Source organism: Pan paniscus, chromosome 13, assembly GCF_029289425.2.
Source record: "Pan paniscus chromosome 13, NHGRI_mPanPan1-v2.0_pri, whole genome shotgun sequence".
Lineage (NCBI taxonomy): Eukaryota > Metazoa > Chordata > Mammalia > Primates > Hominidae > Pan > Pan paniscus.
The window spans coordinates 60,856,093-60,879,665 of NC_073262.2; the positions used below are offsets into that span (position 1 = coordinate 60,856,093).

General features: G+C 38.0%; 1 protein-coding gene and 1 long non-coding RNA gene across 8 annotated transcripts in view; one reads left to right on the plus strand and one right to left on the minus strand.

Moving 5' to 3' along the window:
- The window catches only part of CCDC148 (coiled-coil domain containing 148), a 463,587-nt gene that overhangs the window by 187,927 nt on the left and 252,087 nt on the right, over positions 1-23,573 (minus strand). The gene's annotated exons all lie outside the window — the stretch shown is intronic.
- The window catches only part of LOC130541282 (uncharacterized), a 71,089-nt gene that overhangs the window by 23,813 nt on the left and 23,703 nt on the right, over positions 1-23,573 (plus strand). Inside the window, exon 4 of the long non-coding RNA XR_008955321.1 lies at positions 18,346-18,479. This is a non-coding gene — a long non-coding RNA (uncharacterized LOC130541282). The remainder of the gene's footprint in view (positions 1-18,345; positions 18,480-23,573) is intronic.

Here is a 23,573-nt window from a genome sequence, read left to right on the forward strand (position 1 = left end):
AACACTTATACATTGTTGGTAGGAATGTGTACTCAGTACACAGGTACTGAGTAAAGAGTTAGAAAGAGAGTGAGAGGAATCTGAAGATACCATTTGAGTCACTGAGGCAAGACTCATGCCCTGGATTCCCATTCTTGTAAATCAATTCATTCCCTTTTCTGCCTAAGCTAGTTTGAGTTAGGTTTTGTCAGTTGCTTCTGAAGATTCCTGACTAGTAGACATATCTTCTATGTGTAAGGAAATCTGTGTCTTTTTGTCCTCTATAACAAGAGGACATGTATCTAGCTGTTCCAAAGGGTAATCAGTTCTTTTCCCAAACTGATGGTCCATGGAATGTTAATTTCCCACAGGAAGTTAACATGTATACTATAAAAATGTGTTCAAGTAAGTTTGGGAAATACTAAGATAAACAAAGTAAAATTATTTATGGCAGGAGCTTTCAGAATATTTATGATAATATGGTGGAGTGCATTATGAATCTCTAAAAGGAGGACTTGGTGTGCTTATTGCTCAGTTATCTGATAACAGAAACCTTTCTCAATAGACCCAGTTTGGGAAATAATATTTACCTTTCCATAAGCAAGCAAGAATGGTCAAGTAAACAAACTGAATGGCATAGACACATAGACACTTCCTGCTTTGTATTATAGTTTCTGTTTTCATGTCTTGTCTACTAGACTGTATACTTCCTGAGTGTAGTGGCTATGACTTAATCTCCTGTGTATCCCCAAGAACTAGCAGAGTGCCTAAAACACAGAAGATATGCACCAATAAATGAAAGAAACATAGAATAAATGATGAGTGAAATTAAAAAGTGATGGAAAGCATTCTATTGAATATCCTAAGCTGTAGGTAAATAACAGGACACAGGAGTTGGCAAAATAAAAATGTAAGAATAAATTAAATATACATTATTCCTTTAAGCCTGTCTAATTAGTCAGTGAGTATGTCTTTGTAAGATATTTAATCATTTGAGAAGCTGGAAGAGAAATTGAATTACTGGAGAACAAATCTAGTGTCAGTTCCTTTTGAGAATAAGGAGCCATGAATGCTAAAAGCCAAACTGAGGCATGACATCCACGACCATGATACAGACTTGCTAGGATCATGATTTTGGAGGGACAGCACAGGCAGAAATAATGTTGGCTTTCAGAAATTATTTATCATGAACTGAAATTTAAAAGGCCACCCAGGCAGATCAGCATTTATTTGCCCAATTGCCTCTAATACATTCATTTATTCAGCACATTTATACAAAGTGCCATATATGTAAATGTATAACAATCATATTTCTACAAAACAAACCAAAAACCCAGAGCAATTAGAAACACCTATCAAGTAGACAAAGGCAGAGCTTACATCTGGATTTTGAATACTTAGAGGCACCTGTCACTTGCCATCATATGAACTCACTAACAAAAGACATCTGCCATTTGATACTAATTGGGTAATTTGCACAGTGACTCTTGAACTCACAAATGGTTTGTGGTAGATATAGTTTAACTCCACAATTAATATGTATTGCATTAAAAAAATCTTCATGAGGCCATATAATCATTTTAACAGTTGTGTAAGAAGGGAACTTTTGTTGAGGTTTTACCTCATAACATTGGAACCTTTCTTTAAATTCTTATGCTAATTTTGTTTGTAAAGCAAAATAATGCTTTTAAAAGTAAGAAAATGATAAGCATGGGTGATTAGTTTTATTGGAGAGGTTTTTTTCAGCTGAAAAATTCTCATAAGACACATAATTTCTGATGCCCAAGATTTTCATAAATGTGTTTTCAGAATCACAAATACTAAAAGAGGCATTGCTTTAGTATTGAGCTTTAAAAAGACATGCTAATAAAATATACCACCATGTTATCAAGTCATAATATTTCGGTCTAGTTCTATCTATTTTTAACTTCGGCTACTTATTGTGAGAACTGATTTTAATTGGTCCTCGTTTTTCTGGAGATAGACATCTGTATGATTATGATGATGGGACTGGGTTCCCTTCTTTAGCAGCACTGCTGAACCGAGAGGGCACTGAGACCACAAAAGAAACCACAGTCTTCTCCCTCAAACAAATGATTTAAGTAAATAAGATTAATAAAACATGGCTTCTCTAATGCTGTTTGAAAAATCCCCATTACATTCTCTTTCTTCCTTCCCAGATCTCTCAGAACTTCTGTAGAAAGCAAACATCAAAAGGACCAAAGGTTTTTGTAGTGATTCAGCCGCCCACAGCAAAGAAGTAAACCTTGATTTTCTTTCAGCCTAGAAAATGATCAGCGAAGAGGCTTCACAAACAGCCTCTTTAACATTTGAGGTTAAAAAAGAAAGTCAGTGGAGCAGAACAGTTATTTTCACAAACGCCTTCGGGGTTTTTTCTTCTACTTTTTAAGTAACCCTTCTAATCCCCCCAGTAAAATATTTTCATTAGCTAAACTTTTTGGCCAGGCATTTTAAACATGCTTTAAAAAAACAAATGATAAAATATATTTATGTATTGGGTGTGACTTTTTCTAGTGCTTTTTTCCTTTGGCTTTCTCAAATGCTGATTTCCTCTGGCTATAGAGTTTCAACTAGCTTCTTTGGTGACTCTGCCAAGTCACACCTACCTTAGCAGTTTCCGTTTTGTCTCAGAATTCAGCTTTTGGAATTGAGCTCCGGAATCACTGTTCCTTTTTTTTCTTGGGAGACAGACAACTCTACAAAGCAGTTCACCCTAGAGTTCTGCCAAGTGAACCCTGGTGTTTGGATTTCAGGAGGAGAGCCCATCTCCAGTGCCTACTTGGGGAACTCTGTTACCTACCCTGTAGTTTTTTCAGGTGAGATGCCAAAGGTTATGTTCAAGAAAGGCAAAGAGAGAGAGATGTGTTGCTTTCATCAACACTCAGACAATAAAGTCAAAGATAGTAAAATTAATTAAATTAACAGGGAACCAACTTTACTGGAAAAGATAAAGCAATAAACTGGACAGAGATTCAGATGAACTTACAAATAATATGTAGTTCACTGATAGCCCCCTCTTTTAAAGGAAACATGTATATATCTTCTCACCAGCTTTATTCAAGTATGGACAGAAATAAACCTCAAGAAACCCTGTCTTTTCCTTTCCTACATTAAGCTAGAGATGTCCATATGGGTCTCTCTTTGGATATCTCTCTCAAAGGAAACAGAGAAATTGCTAGAGGAGGGTCGTGGGCCAGAGAATAAAACAGGCTTCCAACAACTCACGATTTGTAAACTTTAGTCGGATGTCTGGATTATAATTAAATCTAAAACTTGGAAAGCAGCTGGGGAAGGGTAGACAGGCTGAATGAGAAGTAGGACAGGGTTTACTAAGCAAATCATGGTGTAGGAAAAACAGCTAACTTTTATGAAATTTTATTTTAATAAAGTTTACAATGGCCAAGCGTTGGCCATCTAGACACAGCTAACAAAGGACACCAAGAGGTGGTTGTGTCTCTTTGTTCACATTCTACACAGAAAGTAAAGCAGCAGCAGGAGAGGCTTCTTAGGGAAAGAGCTCTCTCCCTTCATGAGAACTTCACAGTAATAGAGGTCAGGAAATAAACAGACCTGGCTCTCTCATGGGGCCTAACCATGACCCCAAACAGTAAACCCAAGGGAAAATTCCACTTAGTCCAAGTTAAGCTGACAAAGTGGTATCAATATTGCCCATTAAGGATAGGTTTATTTTCTCTGACCTAAGCTGCTTGGCAATCCCATGGTCTAAATAGAAAAAAAAAAAAGGCTATTTTATTTTCTCTAAAAGCAATAAGCTTATGTCCAAAAGATTATAATTTCTTAGAGATATTGTCAACCCTGTCAATATATGAAAGGCAACTCACATTTTCTCTCCAAGTGACTCAAATTTTAATCTTTATTATCCTTTCCCAGATGTCACAACTCCTCTCTGCCAGATTCCCCATTATTTCAAGAGACAAGAATATTCCTTAAGGCCTCCTTCTGAATATACATCTTTCTGATATCATGTCTCTGGTTTCCCTGAAGACTAACACATCAACAAATCTATCCTGTGCCTGGATTCTAGGCTTTGAAAATAATTGTATCAGTTTAGCCAGGCACAATCAACATTTCTGTCTTATGTGCATTCTTCAATTCCAGCAGAATGTCTTGTTTGCACCGCCCCAATTCTATGCATAAAAGTGTTGATGCAGAAATTGGCATAATTGTGAACAGAGACAAACCTTTCTGCAAATAAGACAACTGTCACTCACAGACCACAGGAAGACTCTATTCTGAGACTGCCCCAACATAACATCAGCTATGGAAGTCCTAGGAGGGTATGGCTTGTGGAGTAATACCCTGATTAGTGTGCACCAAAAGCTCACAGTATTTTTTTTTAAGCATCAAAAAGCCTTGCTCCTCTAGAAACATTTAGCGCATTCAAGCCCACACACACTCAGATAGTAACGATAATCCTTTCTTTGTTTGTGGGATTTGGAAGAGCTACAAAGAATTAAAAAAGCCACAATATTTTGACAAAGTGATGCATTCTTCTCTAGGTATAGTTGATGGAAACTTTTGAACTTTCCCTGTTCAATTGATAAAACATTATAAATGCAAGAACATTGGAGTATATAAGGCTTTACAGGAATACAACAGATAAAGACACACACTTATTAGGTGTATATGAAGTACCTTATATTTTTAAAATAATCCATTTGCATAAAAATTTATAATTTTACATAAGGTATATCTCCTAATGCTATCCCTCCCCCCACCCCACAACAGGCCCCAGTGTGTGATGTTCCCCCTTCTGTGTCCTAATGTAAATAATGAGTTAATGGGTGCAGCACACCAACATGGCACATGTATACATATGTAACAAACCTGCACGTTGTGCACATGTACCCTAGAACTTAAAGTATAATAAAAAAAATAAAAAAATTTTAAAAAATTTACAGTTTAAAGGGTATTCTCTGATACATTATCAAGACATTTAGTATAAAAATAAGTTACTACTCAACTAACATTTAAACAGCATCATTCACTTTCTCCATTTCTGATTAAATGAGGAAGGGTGTTGGCAATTTTTAAAAAATTTAATAAAAATTTCTACCCTCCTGTTTCCAAGCAAGATTTGAACTGATATTTAGTATTAAACACAGGTAAAACAACAACATTAAAAATCAAAGACAAGACAAAACCAAGTAAAAGGAGTAGATATTTCCAAGCAATTGTAACAAGTTAATTGTCACAGCTGGGCCATGAATTTGCCTTTCACAGGCGTCAGCATTTGCTCACCAGATGGAACTACTGAAACTCTGTGCCTCTTTAACAGGGTGTTTCTAGACCTGTCTCACCAGCAGGGGCCCTGGATTAATTATACTGTTGTATTTCTCAGAAAGCGGTGAGTAGACCAACTGCACTGGAATCAAGGATGCCTATTTTTAAAATGAGGATTCCTGGGCCTGCCCTAGGCTCTCTGGAGGTAGGGTTCTGGAATTTGCATTTTCATATTACCCATCAGGTGACATTTTTGCTCTCTAAAGTTTGGAAACCACTACCTTCCTGGGAATGGTGTCCATTGCATGGGAACTATAGAAAACCCAGCAACAACGAGATAGAAAATTGTTATAGTGACCAGCCCCTTGGATATTGCTTTATGCTTTGTTATTTCTGCCCTGTGCAGGTAATATATTGAAATGCCTGGTCCACAGTTCACTTGATTTTTTATTTTGAATGGTCCCATGTGCTTGAACTCCTCTGACTATTATGTTATTCTCTTTCCAGCATCCCATCCCCCATCTGCTCATCCACACTTTTTTGGTTCCTGCCACAAGCCCCTGATAATTGCGCATGTCCCATAACCTGCTGGTTACTCCTGAGCTCACTTTGATAGTTCTGCATGTGCTACAGTCTCTGCTTGTCTCGCTGGGATCAATTCACTCCATGCTGGTCCTGGGTCCATCTGAGACCCTCCCTACCCCACTTCTAGCCATCAATGCCTACATATGGACCTACATTGGAGAAATTATCTGTTCTTTGTTCCTGAAAGATATTTCCAGTTCATTGGCTTTATTGGCTTATTCTCTGTATTTGAGGTATGTATCTTATGCTTTTCCCACTTTCTACACACTCTCAGACACAGTTAATTGCCCCTGCTCTTTTCCATTTCCCCCCATATATTCATTGGCTTATATTATTATCTTATGATGTGCCTCTTACATTTGACAATTTCACATGAAGGCATATCCAACATCTGGCCTTTAAGTTTATGGTCCAAATTTCCACACTAAACTTATGAATCCTTCAGTCATATACTTGGGAATTCATCATCGTTTAACATTCATTTACCCCCAAGTAATTTTGTTTGTCCTTGTTCCCTGTGAAGTTTTGCGTTTTTGCTAAAAATTTACGATAATACTTCCCGCTCCTTCTCTGTGGAATTATTAAGGCTCCTGTCAAAAATATTTTCTCCATTTTTGAGAGGTACCCATTGTCCCTAGCTCAGAGCCTCCCTTTTTGGTCACAGACCACTCAGGAAATCATTTTTAAAAGAGCATGGACAGCACATTCTGGCAGTTTTCTATGGTTATGCTGCTTCCAAAGCAATCTGCATGAGTCTTCAGCAACCTGCAAGAAGACAAGATAGAAATATCACCTCCACATTCAGCTCCTTTAGTCTTCTACTCAAGACTTCAAAGTGTTCAGGATGCCTCCCACTTTTCTTCAAATTGATCATACAAGCCAGGACAAGTGCAGAGTGTCCAGTGGGCGCAGGAGGCTTAGGATCTCACTTCTGAATTTTGGAAAAGTTTATCAGGGGAGGCAGCACAGCAGATATAGCACATCAGGTCTGTAACACAGGCAATTCCATAGCAATCCATAGGGAATCACAATTAGCTCCTCATGGGACTTACTCACATGATTTCTTCCATCAGCTGGGGTGCCTGTAAACCCCAGTCATATGCCAGAGCCGCATCATACTAGCTGGAGGGACTGAGCCAATTGTTACATTTTGGGACCTTTGCAAGCTAGTCGTTAAACACAGGCATTATTAAATTATGTAAATTTACACAAAATCAATTATATTAAAAACAAAGGTAACAAATACTAAAAACTCACCACTTTTTAATTATTTTACTGTGTTTTACTATTATCTATGCTCTTGAGATAATTTATATCTACTAAATCTGTATGGCAGAAATAATATATGAGAGTATGCCACTGCACATCTCTTCCCATCTCTGTGTTCAGTAATATCAAGTTGGTAATTTGAAATAGGCTACGGTGGGATATTTACACCACAGAAATCAGCACGTGCTGCAAATCAGGATTTAACCAACCCTCTCCTCCCACCCCCAGCCAGTTGTTAAATATGTCCAGTGCATTATTTGCTGTGAATCCAGACCATTTAGTATTAAGATGGAAAGTACAAAAGTACACCATGGTTATGGGTCAAATTTCCCATCTTTACTTAAAACTTTCTCACTGCCCCCAATCTGCTTTCCTTTCGATATGGTCCAACATGTCTCAAGCCAAGGCCTGTGGAAGCACAACCTATATCAAATAACTTACCTGAATAACGTTCACACTGGCCCTCCTTTTTAAAATCTTCAGAAATTCTTTCATATAAATTTTACGTCTACTTTTTCTCTGCTCAAAATCCCTGCTCTTTTACCTACATTGTCTCCTATACCCTACTCTGCACTTGTGTGTCTATGTGTTTATATCTGTGTGTTTGTGTTTATGTGTTCATATCTGTATGTACTAGATAGTAGCTGGGCAGTTACTTCTGATTGACTAACTTTAAATTAAAATATCTGTAATTTAAGCCCACCTTAGTATCTACTAAAACACTGGAAGGTGAGATCATTAACTGTCTTAGAATCAATACTTGAGTCCTTAAGAGGGAATTCAGGAGGTTAGCAAACATTATTAAAAGATCAGAAAATGGATTCAGGAAAATCTAAAGAAAGTAAGACTCTTTATGTGGCAATGATAAGGCTAATGGGGAACTGAAAGTGATCATGGAGAATGATTGGGAATTTTATACAGAGAAGTCTTTGTTCTCTGTTTCCACTCACGATAAGTCAGGACAGATTCAACTTACAGCACTTCATCGAAAGAACTGTAGAAGAATTCAATGAGAGAAAATTATCTGAAGGTTTTATTTCTCCTAAAGTTTTTTTAATCAACATTTTAATCAATGATCCCACAGAAGCTGAATTTGAAGGAAGAGAGTCTAATTACGAAAAAGTCACTCAAAAATATAGTCAATGGAAGATGGGATGTCTGAGTTGTCCCCACAAAGAGATATGGACTCTGGCTTTCTAATATCCTACAAAGTTCTAAGCTTAATTGAAGATCTTATTTACTAAGGTTACCCCAAGTAAAGTATGCGTATGGTTAAGGGATAAAGATATAAATACCTAAGACACATGATACCAAATCTGACCAAAGAAACATCCTGTCTAAAACCCCATTTCTGATAAAGTCACTGAAGTTATTTTGCTGGAGAGCATAAGAGAGCCTCTAATAAACAACTTCCCCTAATACTTCATGAGGTCCTTGTGTTTGTCTAATCTCATTTTGAACCAATTTATGTATTAACCCGCTATGCATAATTTATGTGCAACCTCCTGGTAATTACTTCTCTATTTTTTTATTGCCACTGTAATGATAGATACAGTTTCTATACAAGTTTCTTCCAGTATCCTGGAATTTGCTAAATCTCTGGGTATATATTATAATATTTTTGGAATAGAAAAGGTAAAAAACCACTAAATGCATTCATTAACTGGTTAATGCAATTAATTCTAATGAATTAATCAATTAATTCAAAAAGTCAGAATTAACCCTATTCAAGCTCTACAATATTTAAGGCTTCCAGGGACTTTTGTAATTTGGTCTCTACTTATCTATTTAATCTTTTCTCTCACCACAACCTTTGCCCAACCTACTCCAAACACTTCAACTATAGTAAATTACTAAATTACTTTCAGTTCCTCATGGAGATTTGGCAGGAGGACATTTCCTATTTCTGGAAGGCCTTTCCTTCTACTAAGAAAACACCTGACTCATCCCTGGCACCCCCTACCTGGTTTAAGTGCTACTTCCATGTGTGTCCGTAGCACTTTGTGCTTCCCTTCCCCAGGATATCTGAATATCTCACTTGGCCTTCAGGTTCTTGAAAACAGGGACAGTGTCATTTTTGTCCATCGTTGTATCCCAAGGTAGTAGACACTCAATAATAATTATTAAATGTGTAAACCAAATAAGTTGGTGGATTTTAAATAATAGTATCACTGTGTTCTCAGACTAGAGGCCAGTGTATCAACTCTGCACCTCTGAAGTTGAAGTTGAAGAATGGCCCAACTTCATGGTCATTATATTCATTTTCTGAATCATGCCAGGAATCATGAAGTTTCCCAAATGCAAATTCATGATGATTTTACACACACGTCATTTCATGCCTTTGTTTTCTTTCCTAATGATGCCTGGGATTTCATTGGACTTTTTGGCTGATATCTTCAGAGAATACTTGAAATGGCTTCAAGGTCTTTTTTTTTCCAGGTCGGAAATAATTATTTGGAATTATCATCCTATAAGCACGGTTTGTAGGACAGAAAAATCAGAAACAGTGAACTGAGTTTAAATTTATCTTAAGTTAGATTCTGTATGTTACCAGCAGCACAAATTTTATCTCTTTGTTAAACAGAGCTGAAAAGCTATTGTAAAGTTCAAGAACATCTTCCCTAAGGAACAAAAGCAGAAGACTTCTGTTACGATGAAGGAAATCAAACAAACCTTGATTCTGAAACAGCTTTGTTCTCAGAAAGATGACTTTTTAAGGGAGGAGACCAAAACAAGAGTGAAAAACCAGAGGCAGGGACCTTGGGACCAGTAGAGATTAGTTAAGCATAAAGGGATCTGCTTGAAAGGTATGTATAGGCTTGACAGGGAGAACAGAAGAGTGTCATGGCAGCAAGGTATGAATTAAGAAAACATGTCTTGGTTTATAAGAGATTTTACTTGGTTTTATTCATCTGCTCTAAGGTGTATGATACTTTAAGCTTGGAAAGTAATTTTCTTATAGTTTTAATGAAGACATTTTGATATTGCTTTTTTAAATTTTAATTTTTATTTATATATTTTTTTGAGACAAAGTCTCATTCTGTTGCCCAGGCTGGAGGGTAGTGGCACCATCTCGGCTCACTGCAACCTCTGCCTCCCAGGTTCAAGTGATTCTCCTGCCTCGGCCTCCCAACTAGCTGGGATTATAGGCATCCGCCACCACCCCTGGCTAATTTTAGTATTTTCAGTAGAGACAGGGTTTCACCATGTTGGCCAGGCTGGTCTCAAACTCCTGACGTCAGATGATCCACCCACCTTGGCCTCCCAAAGTGCTGGGATTACAAGTGTGAGCCACCACGTCCGGCCTTTGATATTAATTTAAAACCAGTTTTTAGCTTATAAGTTATTTAAATTATTTTTCTATAACAGACTTTAGGTGCTTCTAGATGATAGATTCTAAAATAAAACTCCATTTTATTTTAACTTGGAGTCATTTTAACTCCAAGTCCTGTCTCAGGAAATTATAGGTGAATAATGAAGGTCACTTTATGACAGTTATTAGTAAAAATATAGTTATCTGATTAGATCATTATTGGGAACGAGCAAATGTTTCTTTTTCTTTGAAAATAAAAAGGGTCAAATGATATAAATCATCCACTTGTGTCTCATGATAATTAAAGATTGGTGCTTAAAGCATAAACATCTATTCTTCTGCCTCCATAAACTTGCTCTCTTAATGATTTTAATCAAATGTTCAGGTGAAATGGCATTGATTTTATATCATGAGGCTTTGAAAAGCAGCTCAAGAGGGTTGAGACGCATTCAAACTAGTCATTGTGGTAGTGATCACAGATCATTGTGATGGCAGGGACAGGATAAAGGAAGATTCTGCACTCTGGTCCAAAAAAAATCAGCTGCACAAGGACAGGGCTGGTGACACAGAGTTTGGTGGTGCATGTTTAAAAAAGATGATCATTATCTAGGTTCATGCCCTGAAATTGGTTTTTGCATCTCACTGGTTTATTTCAGTCTGAACAGACCCATTTTTTCCCATAATATTAAGTTTTTTGAAGCACTTAAGGAATGCTGTTTAATTTAAAGTCTTGTAGGATGTTCCTTATTTTTGATTTGTCTGATTATTTCCTCTTGATATCCAGTTATTTACTTTGGTTCCTCTTTCCCCTGAATTTCCTGTAAACAGTAAGTTGGGTCTTGAACAGGGGTTGACACACTATGACCCTGGGACCAAATCCAATCTACTGCTTATTTTTATAAATAAAGTTTTATTGGCACATAGCCATACCCATTTGCTTACATATTGACAGAGCTGAGAAGCTGCGACAGAGACAGGATGGCCCACGCAGCCTAACATAATTATGATCTAACTCTTTCCAAATAAAATTTGCCAACTCATTGACTAAGAAATTGATTGGCTTCAGGTAAAATATTTTGGCACCAGGGTGATGTACTTCATATTATACCATCATGAGGCACACTGTCAGTTTGCCTCAGTATTAGTGATGCTAAATCAGTACACTTGGTTAAGGTAGCGATAGTCAGCTCTCTCCATTGTAAAGGCATATTTTTTCCCTTTTAATTTAGTAATTCATAGAGTTATACTTGGTTCTGTGTAAATGTCCAATTTTCTGAAAAATTCTTTACCTAAAAGTTTCACCATCCATTGATGATCTAGAATTATTACATTAGGAAATAAAAAAATGTTATTTTCTAAATCTATCATTTCTTCAGCATTTATTAGCTGACACAATAAAATAGCCTAAACTCACCCTATAATTTCCCTGCCCCAGACCTGGAATCAGCCATTTGTTTCCCAATTAGCCCTGTTCCTTCAGGTGGGAAATAATATCTAGAAATCAGTACCTAGATACTAGGTAGGCTCATTGCCACTGGAGTGTCATTGTTTCTAGGCCCTTACTGTGATGCTTTCTAGAGAGAGAAAAATTTACTTAAAAATTATAAGTTCTTATTTATATTTTCATTTTATATTTAATATCACCGTTTTGAAATTTTCATTTAATATGGGTATTTTTCTTTTACACTGAGTCCTAGTCCTGTTAATATTAATATGTCAATTTATATGTAAATATTTCGAAGTCTCAATACCAGTGTTACCAATAATAATAAACCTAACCAGTGAAGTTTAGGATTTCGTTCCAGTACTTTTTCCCTAAGAATATATCCAAATAATGTACACAGATTACTGTTTTCTTTTATTTGTTACTATTTTTTTTTTGGAGACAGGGTCTCACTCTGTCACCCAGGCTGGAGTGCAGTATTATGATCTTGGCTCATTGCAACCTCCATGTCCCAGGCTCAAGTGACCGTCCCACCTCAGCCTCCTGAGTAGCTGGAACTACAGCCATACGCCACCAACTCTGGCTAATGTTTTTGTATTTTTTGTAGACACAGGGTTTCACCATGTTGCCCAGGCTGCTCTGGAACTCCTGAATGTAAGCAATCCACCCATCTCGGCTTCCTAAAGTGCTGGGATTACAAGTGTGAGCCACCAAACCTGGCCCAGAGTTTTCAAAAGTTACTTAAAATAGTCTTTTTTCCTCATATGGTTATATTATCTTACTTGGGAGGGGTTAAAAAAACATTATTATGACAATTGGGGAAATTTGAATATGGCTAGATACTAATTGATATTGTGGAATTACCATTCATTTTCTTAGGTATCACAATGGTATCGTGGTTAAGTAGGTAATTGTCCTTATTCTCAGTTAATTCATGTCAATGTAGTGATAAAGTGTCATGATGTCTGCAACTCTCTTTCAAATGGCATGGCATAACAAAGTGTGTGTGTGTAGAGAGAGAGAGTAGAAATGATGAAGCAAATCGGGCAAAATATTAAAAATTAGTAAAACTGGGTAGAAATTATTTGCACTATTCTTATAACTCTTCCTTTGCTTGAAATTTTATCAATAATTAAAATTTAGAGAAAAAGGTGGGAGAGAAAGAAAAATATTATCATTGTTCCATATTAATTTTTTAAAGTGTTCCATACACATACACACAATCACTTTCCCACTTTGGGCAAAATTAATTAATGTATGTATCTTGGGGAAAGAAGCTTATAAGTTTGCTCTGTTTTAGCAGAAGGGTCAGACCATACATAAGGCTCTGAGTGTTATACTGTGGAAGTGAATAGGCAGAAAGGAATGCAATCAGATGAGAATGGTGTCTTTGGTTTAATAGAATGTCAAGTTTTCTCAGCTTTCCTTCATTTCAGTTCAGTTTTTCTAAAGGCGAGATAGAACCCAAGTATGTAAGAATATTTTGCTTTTAAGCAGCAATACTAATGTTCCCCGCTTCTTCCACCATCCTGCTAGACCTGGGGTCCGTACACATTTTGTGGAAACGGTGCCAAATAATAAATATTTCAGGCCTGCAGGCCATACAGTCTCTGTTGGCATCTATTCAACTCTGTCACTGCAGCACACGAAAGCAGCCAGAGACAAACAAATAAGCTTGGCTCTGTTCCAATAAAACTTTACTTATGGACACAGAAATTTTAATTTCATATAATTTCTACACAACACAAATTCTTTTTTATCTTCTTTTTTTGACCATTTAAACATGCAAAAACATATTCTTAGCTTGCAGGCAATACAAAAAACAGGCAGAGGGCCAGATATGGACTAACCCAGAGAACAAAAGGGAAAACTTAAAATTGAATCTTTGTGTTGGCTGCCCTTTAGCTGCCTAGCTTAACTTTGGTGAAGGAAAGGGGCTCTCTTAGATGGTGTGACAGGTCTGAGCAGCACTATACTCTTAAGCCATTCAGCAGAGAGCAGGAGAGTCCTCTGAGACCTCCAAGATTAAAGAAGTCCATGAGCTGCTGTAAGTAGGGAGGCTTGCTTCAAGTTTGTAATCAGCGTGATTGGAGTCATAATGAAAGTAATGGTAACTGGAATCTTGGTCTGTTAGTCCAGCATCTACTTAGAATTGGAGAGCATTGTCTTATTTGCTCCCTTCTGCAAGTGAAGCCACCTTACCCACTGTCTGTGCCTTGAGGTCTTTACCTTGACAGATCAATCTCATGTTTATCTGTGCAATAAAATGGGTTTGCTTTCAGATATGAATTCGTCTTATTTAAATAAATGTATATTAGATACTGATACAAATAACTTCCTAAGCAATAAGCTTTATTTGCAATAATTTATATCCTTTAACAATACTGCCATAGTGATCCTGAACCACGATGTGTGGGCATCATCACGGTGGTGTCCTCTGGCCAGTGAGGATTTTCCTCCTAAACTCTTCTCCACTATTAATGGCAAATGAGTTGAAAGCATACTCCCTCCAAAAAGAACTCACAAAACAAAGACCTTATAGGGATGGAGACAGATATGGGGAAAGAGAAAGAGACAATATCCTCAATGTTAAAAATTTGTTAGGAGAAAGATTTACATTTGTTTCACATGGTCTCAAACAATAAAAGGAGGACCAATGTGTACAAGAGACAGATCTGAGCTTACTATAAAAAATAAAGGAATTAAAAAAAGGAAAAGAAAAAAATTCTATAGCTATCAAAAGATGAAATATACTGCCCTCAAAGATAGCAAGTTCAACATCAGGAGATGCGTATGTACCTAGGATGTATGAAATGTAGGAACACTTAGTAGAGAAGTGGAAGAGGTTTAAACATTAAAACCATTGAACTAGATGACTTTTAAGATTTATGATCTTTAATACTCAGGCTTGACAATTTTGAGATGGTACTCTTTCCTTTGTTTAGAATAAAAAGGCAAACATAAATAACCAAGAGACAATTCCTTATTCCTGTAGTTTAAACAGAACTAAAACAAGTGTGACTCATTCAACTATAACAAATCAGGCCCTACCATTTGTCTAGTAGTGGTTTATTCTAGTTAGATTCCTCTACTCAATGAATATTTATTGAGATTGAGTTACCTACAATGTGCCAGATACAAAGGTAGGATGGTGAAGACAGATGCAAATTCCACTTCCGTAGAATTTACTGGAGTTTACTGGAGAAGATAAAAATTTAACAAGTAATTACAATACAAAATGAGTGTTAAGACTGCACAGGAAAAGGGCACTATGGTGGTTTTCAAATAGGATCACAAATTATTTGATACTCCTCCTATTGAGAGTTTGGATCTAAATGCCTTCTACTTGAATCTTGATGGGCCTTATAATTACTTTGACCAGTGGATAAAACAGAAATAACACTATGTGATTTCCAAGACTAAGTCATGAAAGCTATAAGGCTTCTGCCTTTTTTTGTTGGAAGACAATCTCCTAGAGCTCAGAGGCATTATATAGGAAGTCTGGCTCCTCTGAGGCCACTATGCTTTGAAGAAGCCGAGCTTCACGGAGAGACCATGCAAGGCTCCAAATGACAGTTCCCAGCTACCCCCAGCTTTCTAGTCATCTCAGCCCAGACGAAAGAAGACATCAGATTATTCCCCTCCCCTGCCATTCAAGTCCTCCAAGCTCAAACTCCAGAAATTATGAAGCAGAGAAAAACCATCCTCTCCACGCCCTGTCAAAATACTTGACTCTGTCCAAATTCATCTCAACAGGCATCATGAAAACATACACCAAGAAGACATAACTTCAACAAGAGGCCAAAGAAGGTCTCACTGAGGAAGTCACATTTGTGCAGAGACAAAAGAACACAGGAATGTAGTCAGCCACAGGAATGTTCCCAGTAGAAGAAACATCCATCTGAAGACCCAGTGGATCTACCAGGAACTGGCAGGGCCCAGCAGTCTGGAGAGGAGTAGGAGGGGCAGGACTCCAGTGAGAGATTAAAGAGCTAAGCGGAGTCCAGCCATGGGCATCCCATGGGCAACATTAAGGCATCTGAACTTTACCCAAAGTGTGAAGAAAAACCACAGAAGGGTTTTCAGTATCTGAATGACATGACTAGCTGTGTTTGCTTTGGGGCAAGGCTGAAGTAGTGAGGTGTTGTGGCTGCAATTCAGGTGAGAGGATGGTGGCCCTATCAGGGTGACAGCAAAGGATATCAATATTCAAAAGGTAAATTCACAGAATTTAATAAGCCCTTGGCTGTAGGAGTGGGGAGTAAGAGAGGGAAGAGTCACCTTGGGCTTCTGATTGGGCAGTGAGTACATCCTGTTGTCATTTACAGAAAAGGGAATGCTGGAGGAAGAACAGGGTGGAGAGAGCAATGAATATCTCTATCTGAGGCATGGAAAATGTGAAGTGCCAGGGAGACATCCATATGGCAAATCCCCAGACAGCTGGCTAAACATTGTAGATAAGGAGGAGGGTGTAGAGAGAAATGAATGTAACAGTGTGTATTGTACTCCGGGTGCTTTATATACATCATTTCCTTTAATTCTGCTAACAATCATTTGGGTGTGTTCAGAGACATAGGTAACTTGACTAAGGTCATAGAGGTAGGAAGTGGTAAGATAGGGATTTTAATACAGATTTTCTTACTCCACATTAAAAAAAGACAATCATAATGCCAGATGATTCTTTGTAGGTTTGGAAGGTAGCAAAATCAGCTTTTGGGAATGCCTATCCAGTCAGTTTAGTGAGTGATCTGAACAGCTAACAGTATGAACACAGGTCAGAACAAGAGAAAGCTGTCCAGCTGGTCCAGGCCATGATGCAGACGGCAATGCCACTTGTCCTTGATGCAGAGGGTTCACTGGTGCCCCGGTGTATTCTGGGTGACTAGAATGTCTTATAGAGCATGTCAAAACCTTTATAGGTTCTCACATAGTAGAGACCCTCAGGGTTCTGCAGCACAACCATGCCTTCTTTGCAAGTTGTAATTTTTCTTTTAAGATCTAGCTCTTGAATCACTATTGGACCCTGGTGATCATTATGATAACTATCATTTGTCAAGTAGATACATGTGGTAGGCATTGTAGTAAGTGTTTTCCATGTTTTAGTGTGGTTATTCCTCACAAGAACCATATAAGGTATGTATTTTTTTAACCTCTGTTTCATAAACAAGAGTTTGGCTCCTGACCTTAAGATACCAGGTAACAATGAGACTCATCGCTATTCCAATGAGCTGGGTGTCACTTGAGCCACCAGATGCTTCTAGGAGTACCTAAGCAGTACCAACTCATTAAACGAATGTAGAATGGGCCTTAAGACCCAAGTAATTTACACAGACAGGCAGCTCCCACTCAGCATGCCACTCCTGCCACAGCAGCATCCTTTCAACCCACACCCACAGCCCCTAAGGCACCCTCTGGAGAAAGGAAAAAATGAGCCAGTTTTACAGCTGGATCTACACATGCACTGGTCCAGACAGAAGCAGAGTGCTGAGATTGATGGCCCTGCTCAGAAATGTCCCTGAAAGGGGATGGAGGAGGGAAATTTACCATGCAAATGTAATTTCAATAGGATGATTTCCATGTTCACTTTACCTCATGTAAAGAATTAGTGACTGGCTCATATTAGGTACTCAGCAAATATTTTTAAATAGATGAATAAAATATGGATTAATAACATTTTGTGGGCAGTAGCTAATGGTTTGGCCAGTAGATTAGGGACACTGAAGGAATAAGATTGGAGGATTGTGAAAATAAGTCCCTGAAAAATTGTTGGAATTAGTCCAGAGTGCCCATGTATTGTATATAGGTGATTTTAAAGAAGTAGGTGGGAGTCATGGCCTACTATGTGTGTATCAGTCTTCTTCCCCAGCAACCTGCCACTTGCTTAATGGGCTTATGATAAAATGCTCCTAGTGATGGGGAACAGGAGATACGGACTGCTCAACCATGTCAGTTGCTTTTATCAAGGCTAATCTGACTACTGTAACTGTGAGTCCTTAACATGGTATAATACCCCAAAGGAATCAGCCAATTTTAGCCAGTTCCAATACTTTATCGACCACTTTCTATTATGGAAAGGACAGAAAAAATAATTGGATTTTCTTTCACTATACACTGTTTTTGGGCCAACTGTGTATCCATAGTATCGCACAGGACATTGTTTCTTCCTAAGGAAGTCCATTAACTGTGTAGAAGTAGAGGAATGGGCTGAAGCACAGGCATTCACCGCATCACCCGGATACTGCTGTCCTTATAAGACGACAGATAGCCAATTGAAGACTCCACTACAGAACGAACTGGGAAGCAATATTTTCTGAGGTTCAATGCTGTTTTATAAGAAGTGATTTTGCTCTGATTAGTGACCAATATATGGTGCTATTTCTCACAAAGACAGAATATGCACATAATTGTACCACTAAATACAAGTGGGAATGGTGCTTTTCACAATTAACCCCAAAGATCCTTTAATAAAATTTCTGTTTCCCATCCCCAGGACTCCAGGCTCTGCTGGTTTTACTTCTAATGCTTCCATCGGAGGACAACAATGGTTACATTGACTTAAGATCTGATGCAAATGTTTACCTTTTGGGGTCTGTCATACCATGAAGCAAACAGACAGAAAAGAAGGTACAGTGTTGGTTGGAACAATAGACCTATCAATGGGAAATAGGAGTGTTATAATTTAATACAGGCAGGCAGAAGCAGATGAAATCCAAAGAATTCCTAGGACACCTTATGGAATTGTATGCCAGGGATAAAAGTCAACCTATGCAAGCAAGTCCTTCAGAAATTAAGGTAGGAGTCAACCTATTGAGTAAAGAACTGCAATCAGTCAAGATGCTGGCTGAAAGCAATGGGCATACGTAATTCACAGTACAGAAGGGAAATTATAAATCTGAATTGTGATCTTGACCATTTGCAGAAGCAAGGACCACTTACAGAAAGGTGTTCATTTTGATCTGACACACACACACACACTTTCTGTTCACTTCCTTCACCTCCCTTTTCCATACTATTTTACATGAGGTGTTGTTATTGGTAGTGAACTTCAAAATTCCATTCACAGGTCATGGAATATAAAGATAGATCATGACAAGACGAGAGGATGATAGGGCAAAAAGATATGACCTAGGGATCTTGGATTTGGAACTGGATGCTGTAACAAATGAGACTTTAAGTTTATTCCCTTTGGGAATGAAGTGAGTACATTTTGGGTTGTAAAAGGTAAAACAACAGTCTTAGGTGGAAGCAAATTTTTTGCTGTTTTAAGTATAGAAAGAAGGGTATGTGTTGATTTTTCCAACTAAAGCTGTGAACTGTAGAAGGTGTTCTCTTTCTTTTTTCTCAGCTTCTGAGCCCCCTTCCTCCTTTGTAGAAATCCCCACTGTAAGCTGAGGCCTGATGCTTGCTTTCCCAGCCTCCTTTGCAGCTAGAGCATGAATGTGGGACCTGAGCTCTGCCCTATGGATGCTGCCCTCAGAAGCCAGTGATGCAGAGAAGCAGGGCCTGTCGAGGAGCTGTTAGGGCCCTGGGCAGGGTGGCATGACAGGAACAGGAACAAAGGCAGTGTTGCCAGCAGAGATGCCCAATGTCATGAGACCACAGGGGAGGAGGCACGCCATAAGGTCCAGTAGTCATGGTTAAACTTAAGAGGATAATTCCAAAGGGAGTTGGGTTCCAATCCTGACTCTTTTCTATCTTCCCAGACTTCATTATTCCCAACAGTTTGCTAAGCTTGGGTCTGTGGCCTAACTGATGATTTTGTGGGCTACTCAAATATCTTTCCACAAAAATCTTTTTACCACAAAATTTAACTAGAAAGGATTTCTGTTGCTTGTAAGCTAAAACCTTAGTTAATGCAAGGAGGTTGGAGTAGATGCATTGTATGATTCCTCCCAGTTTCAAAATTATATGACGCTGTAAAACTTACATTAGAATATATTTTTTTAAAAACCCCAGATTATAAACATGCTCCCTTCACTAACCTTCTAATTCTTATTTAATATCATCTGATGGCTGTATTTATGTAGGTATATTTATAAATAAACATAAATATATGTTATATATACATACATACATGTGTATGTATGTATATATATAAATAAACATAAACATATATTTTTATACATACATATTTTTTTTCAGGGGTAGTCCCGCAAAAGAATAAACTTCAAGTGCCTGGAGTTCTATGGTATCCACCAGGGTAGTGGCATATTGTAAAAGCTACCATGTTATTTCTCCCAATCCACGGCTTTATTCTCCTTCCTTCATTTAACCTATACCAGCTAAGTTTCTGCCTACCTGGCCCTGCAGCTTTATAAAATCTTTGCAAAGTTTATGCCCAAAAGGTCAGTATTTCATTACTTAAAACTACTTAGTAAAACTCCCTAAGAAGTTAGTAATAAAGACATCAATACATCAATAAAGTATATAATGGTTGCCTCCGTATCACTCACAAATACTGTGTGACGTACTGGAGGACACAGCATCCTTTGCTGCTGAGGAAGACCTGCAAAGCATTTACCTCTGCATATAGGTGTAAAGGTTGCCAGAGAGAAAGGTTGGGTTACCCACAAAGGGATGCCCATCAGACTAACAGCGGATCTCTCTGCAGAAACCCTACAAGCCAGAAGACAGAAGGGGCCAATATTCAACATTCTTAAAGAAAAGAATTTCAACCCAGAATTTCATATCCAGCCAAACTAAGCTTCATAAGCAAAGGAGAAATAAAATCCTTTACAGACAAGCTAATGCTGAGAGATTCTGTCACCACCAGGCCTGCCTTACAAGAGCTCCTGAAGGAAGTACTAAATACAGAAAGAAAAAACCGGTACCAGCCACTGCAAAAACATACCAAATTGTAGACCATCGACACTATGAAGAAACTGCATCAACTAATGGGCAAAATAACCAGCTAGCATCATAATGACAGGATCAAATTCACACATAACAATATTAACCTTAAATGTAAATGGGCTAAATGCCCCAATTAAAAGACACAGACTGGCAAATTGGATGAAGAGTCACGACCCATTGGTGTGCTCTATTCAAGAGACTCATCTCACGTGCAAAGACACACATAGGCTCAAAATAAAGGGATGGAGGAATATTTACCAAGCAAATGGAAAGCAAAAAAAGGCAGGGGTTGCGATCCTAGTCTCTGATAAAATAGACTTTAAACCAACAAAGATCAAAAAAGACAAAAAAGGGCATTACATAATGGTAAAAGTATCCAAGCAACAAGAAGAGCGAGCTATCCTAAATATATATGCACCCAATACAGGAGCACTCAGATTCATAAAGCAAGTTCTTAGAGATCTACAAAGAGACTTAGACTCCCACACAATAATAGTGGGAGACTTTAACACCCCGCTGTCAATATTAGACAGAACAATGAGACAGAAAATTAACAAGGATATTTAGGACTTGAACTCAGCTCTGGATCAAGCAGACCTAATAGACATCTACAGAACTCTTCACCCCAAGTCAACAGAATATGCATTCTACTCAGCACCACATCACACTTACTCTAAAATTGACTACAGAGCTGGAAGTAAAACACTCCTCAGCAAATGCAAAAGAACAGAAATCATAACAGTCTCTCAGACCACAGTGCAATCAAATGAGAATGCAGGATTAAGAAATTCACTCAAGGCCGGGTGCGGTGGCTCACACCTGTAATCCCAGCACTTTGGGAGGCCGAGGCAGGCAGATCACGAGGTCAGGAGATTGAGAACCTCCTGGCTAACACGGTGAAACCCTGTCTCTACTAAAAATACAAAAAAAAAAAAAAAAAAAATTAGCCGGGCATGGTGGCAGGTGCCCATAGTCCCAGCTACTTGGGAGGCTGAGACAGGAGAATGGCGTGAATCTGGGAGGCGGAGCTTGCAGTGAGCCAAGATCGTGCCACTGCACTCCAGCCTGGGCGACAGAGCAAGACTCTGTCTCGAAAAAAAAAAAAAAAAAAAAGAAACAATGAGAACACATGGACACAGGGAGGGGAACATCACACACCAGGGCCTACTGGGGGGTTGGGGGCTAGGGGAGGGATAGCATTAGGAGAAATATCTAATGTAGACGGTGGGTTGATGGGTGCAGCAAACCACCATGGCACGTGTATACCTATGTAACCAACCTGTACATTCTGCACACATATCCCAGAACTTAAAATATAATAATAAAAAAAAAAGAAAGAAAACAACCTAATGCTCCAACAAAAACTTTCAAATATCTGTAGCACTAGTTATGTACCAAAATAAAAGTCTGTGTTACTGAAGAGGAGAATTTGAGATAATTAATTCTCAAAAAGATCACAGCACCTAGATGTTCTATTTGGAATTACAGCATCTGTGGTCAATTCATTGACACATACATATGAAACAAAAATAATGGTGGGCATAAAGGGATGTAATAATGCTCATTTTATACATTAAAAAACATATTCTAAAGCATTTCTGATTGTTGTCTGGCCTTTACCAGACACATACCTGCTGACATTCCATTTTTTGACCTGAACAAGTAAATGCAACAGACAGATCAACTTAGCATACAACGAAAATCCAGTATCTCTTTAAATGAACAAGATTTCCAAATCAAAAATCAAAGTTGTAAACAACAAAGTAAAAGCAGCCTAAACTACTCAGCAAACGACATGCTTCAATTGCTTGTGGTTTGGAAGGAACCAGAGATGTACAGTCAACTTGATGTACAGTCATCAGGAGCTAAATCATCATCCAAGACCTCTTGAATGACCTTCAGCTGTGCCATCTCTGCCCAGCTGGTGCTCTATTTGCCCACAGGCATAAGCTTGCTTGTTCATTTTCACATCAAAATGGCTATATATTGCTTTGTCCATGAATTTCTTATCCTCTCTGTCAATCATGCTTGCTTAGCTAAGCTCCATTCAAGAACTACTACGATAATATCCAAATAATCTGTGTATCCATGTCCCAATGTATGAACACACACATCTCCCACAATTTGTTTTGTTATACTGAGGAGCAGGTCATAAGTACTATTATTATTATTATTACTGTTGGCCACCAATGAGGTTTCTTTCCATGTTTTAAGTTACTGCTAATTTGCAAAACATTTCTAATATACATATAAAATACAAAACAGACAGTCCTATTAAGAACTGTATTTGTTTAATGGTTCACAGTGATCTTTGGACTATATCATTTGGCACATCCACTTGGAATGGGGATTTGGTTGACAGAGACTTAATGAACAAGAGCATCCCCATTAATTTTGAGAAATCTCATGCTGAGAAGCAAAAACATGACAAATGTTTGTAAAAATTTCTGATTAAGTCACTTTACTAAACATACTCTTTAAAGATCTCAAACATTAGACTGTGAACCCACTTTAAATTTCCTTAATGCCTTCCAATACAACATGTCGAAATTTGCACATTGTTAAGAAAAGACATGGAAAATAGAAACATCTGGCTTTGTTACTTAGAAAATGCAATAACTGTCAATTCCCTGATGTTGGCAAGGACCTCAAAACACACACTAGATTCGCAAGGCCAATTTAGTGTTAGAAAGGCAGCTGGCTCTAGTCTCTTCCTTCCCAAATGGTCATTGACATCTTAAACTTCAAATGTTTACTATTTTACAATACAGGAAAATGCTATTATTTGGGAAAAAATAACCTAAAATTAGTGCTGCTTTTGTTTTTTGTTTTTTTTTTTTTGTACTGTGGAAAGCAACGTTTTCT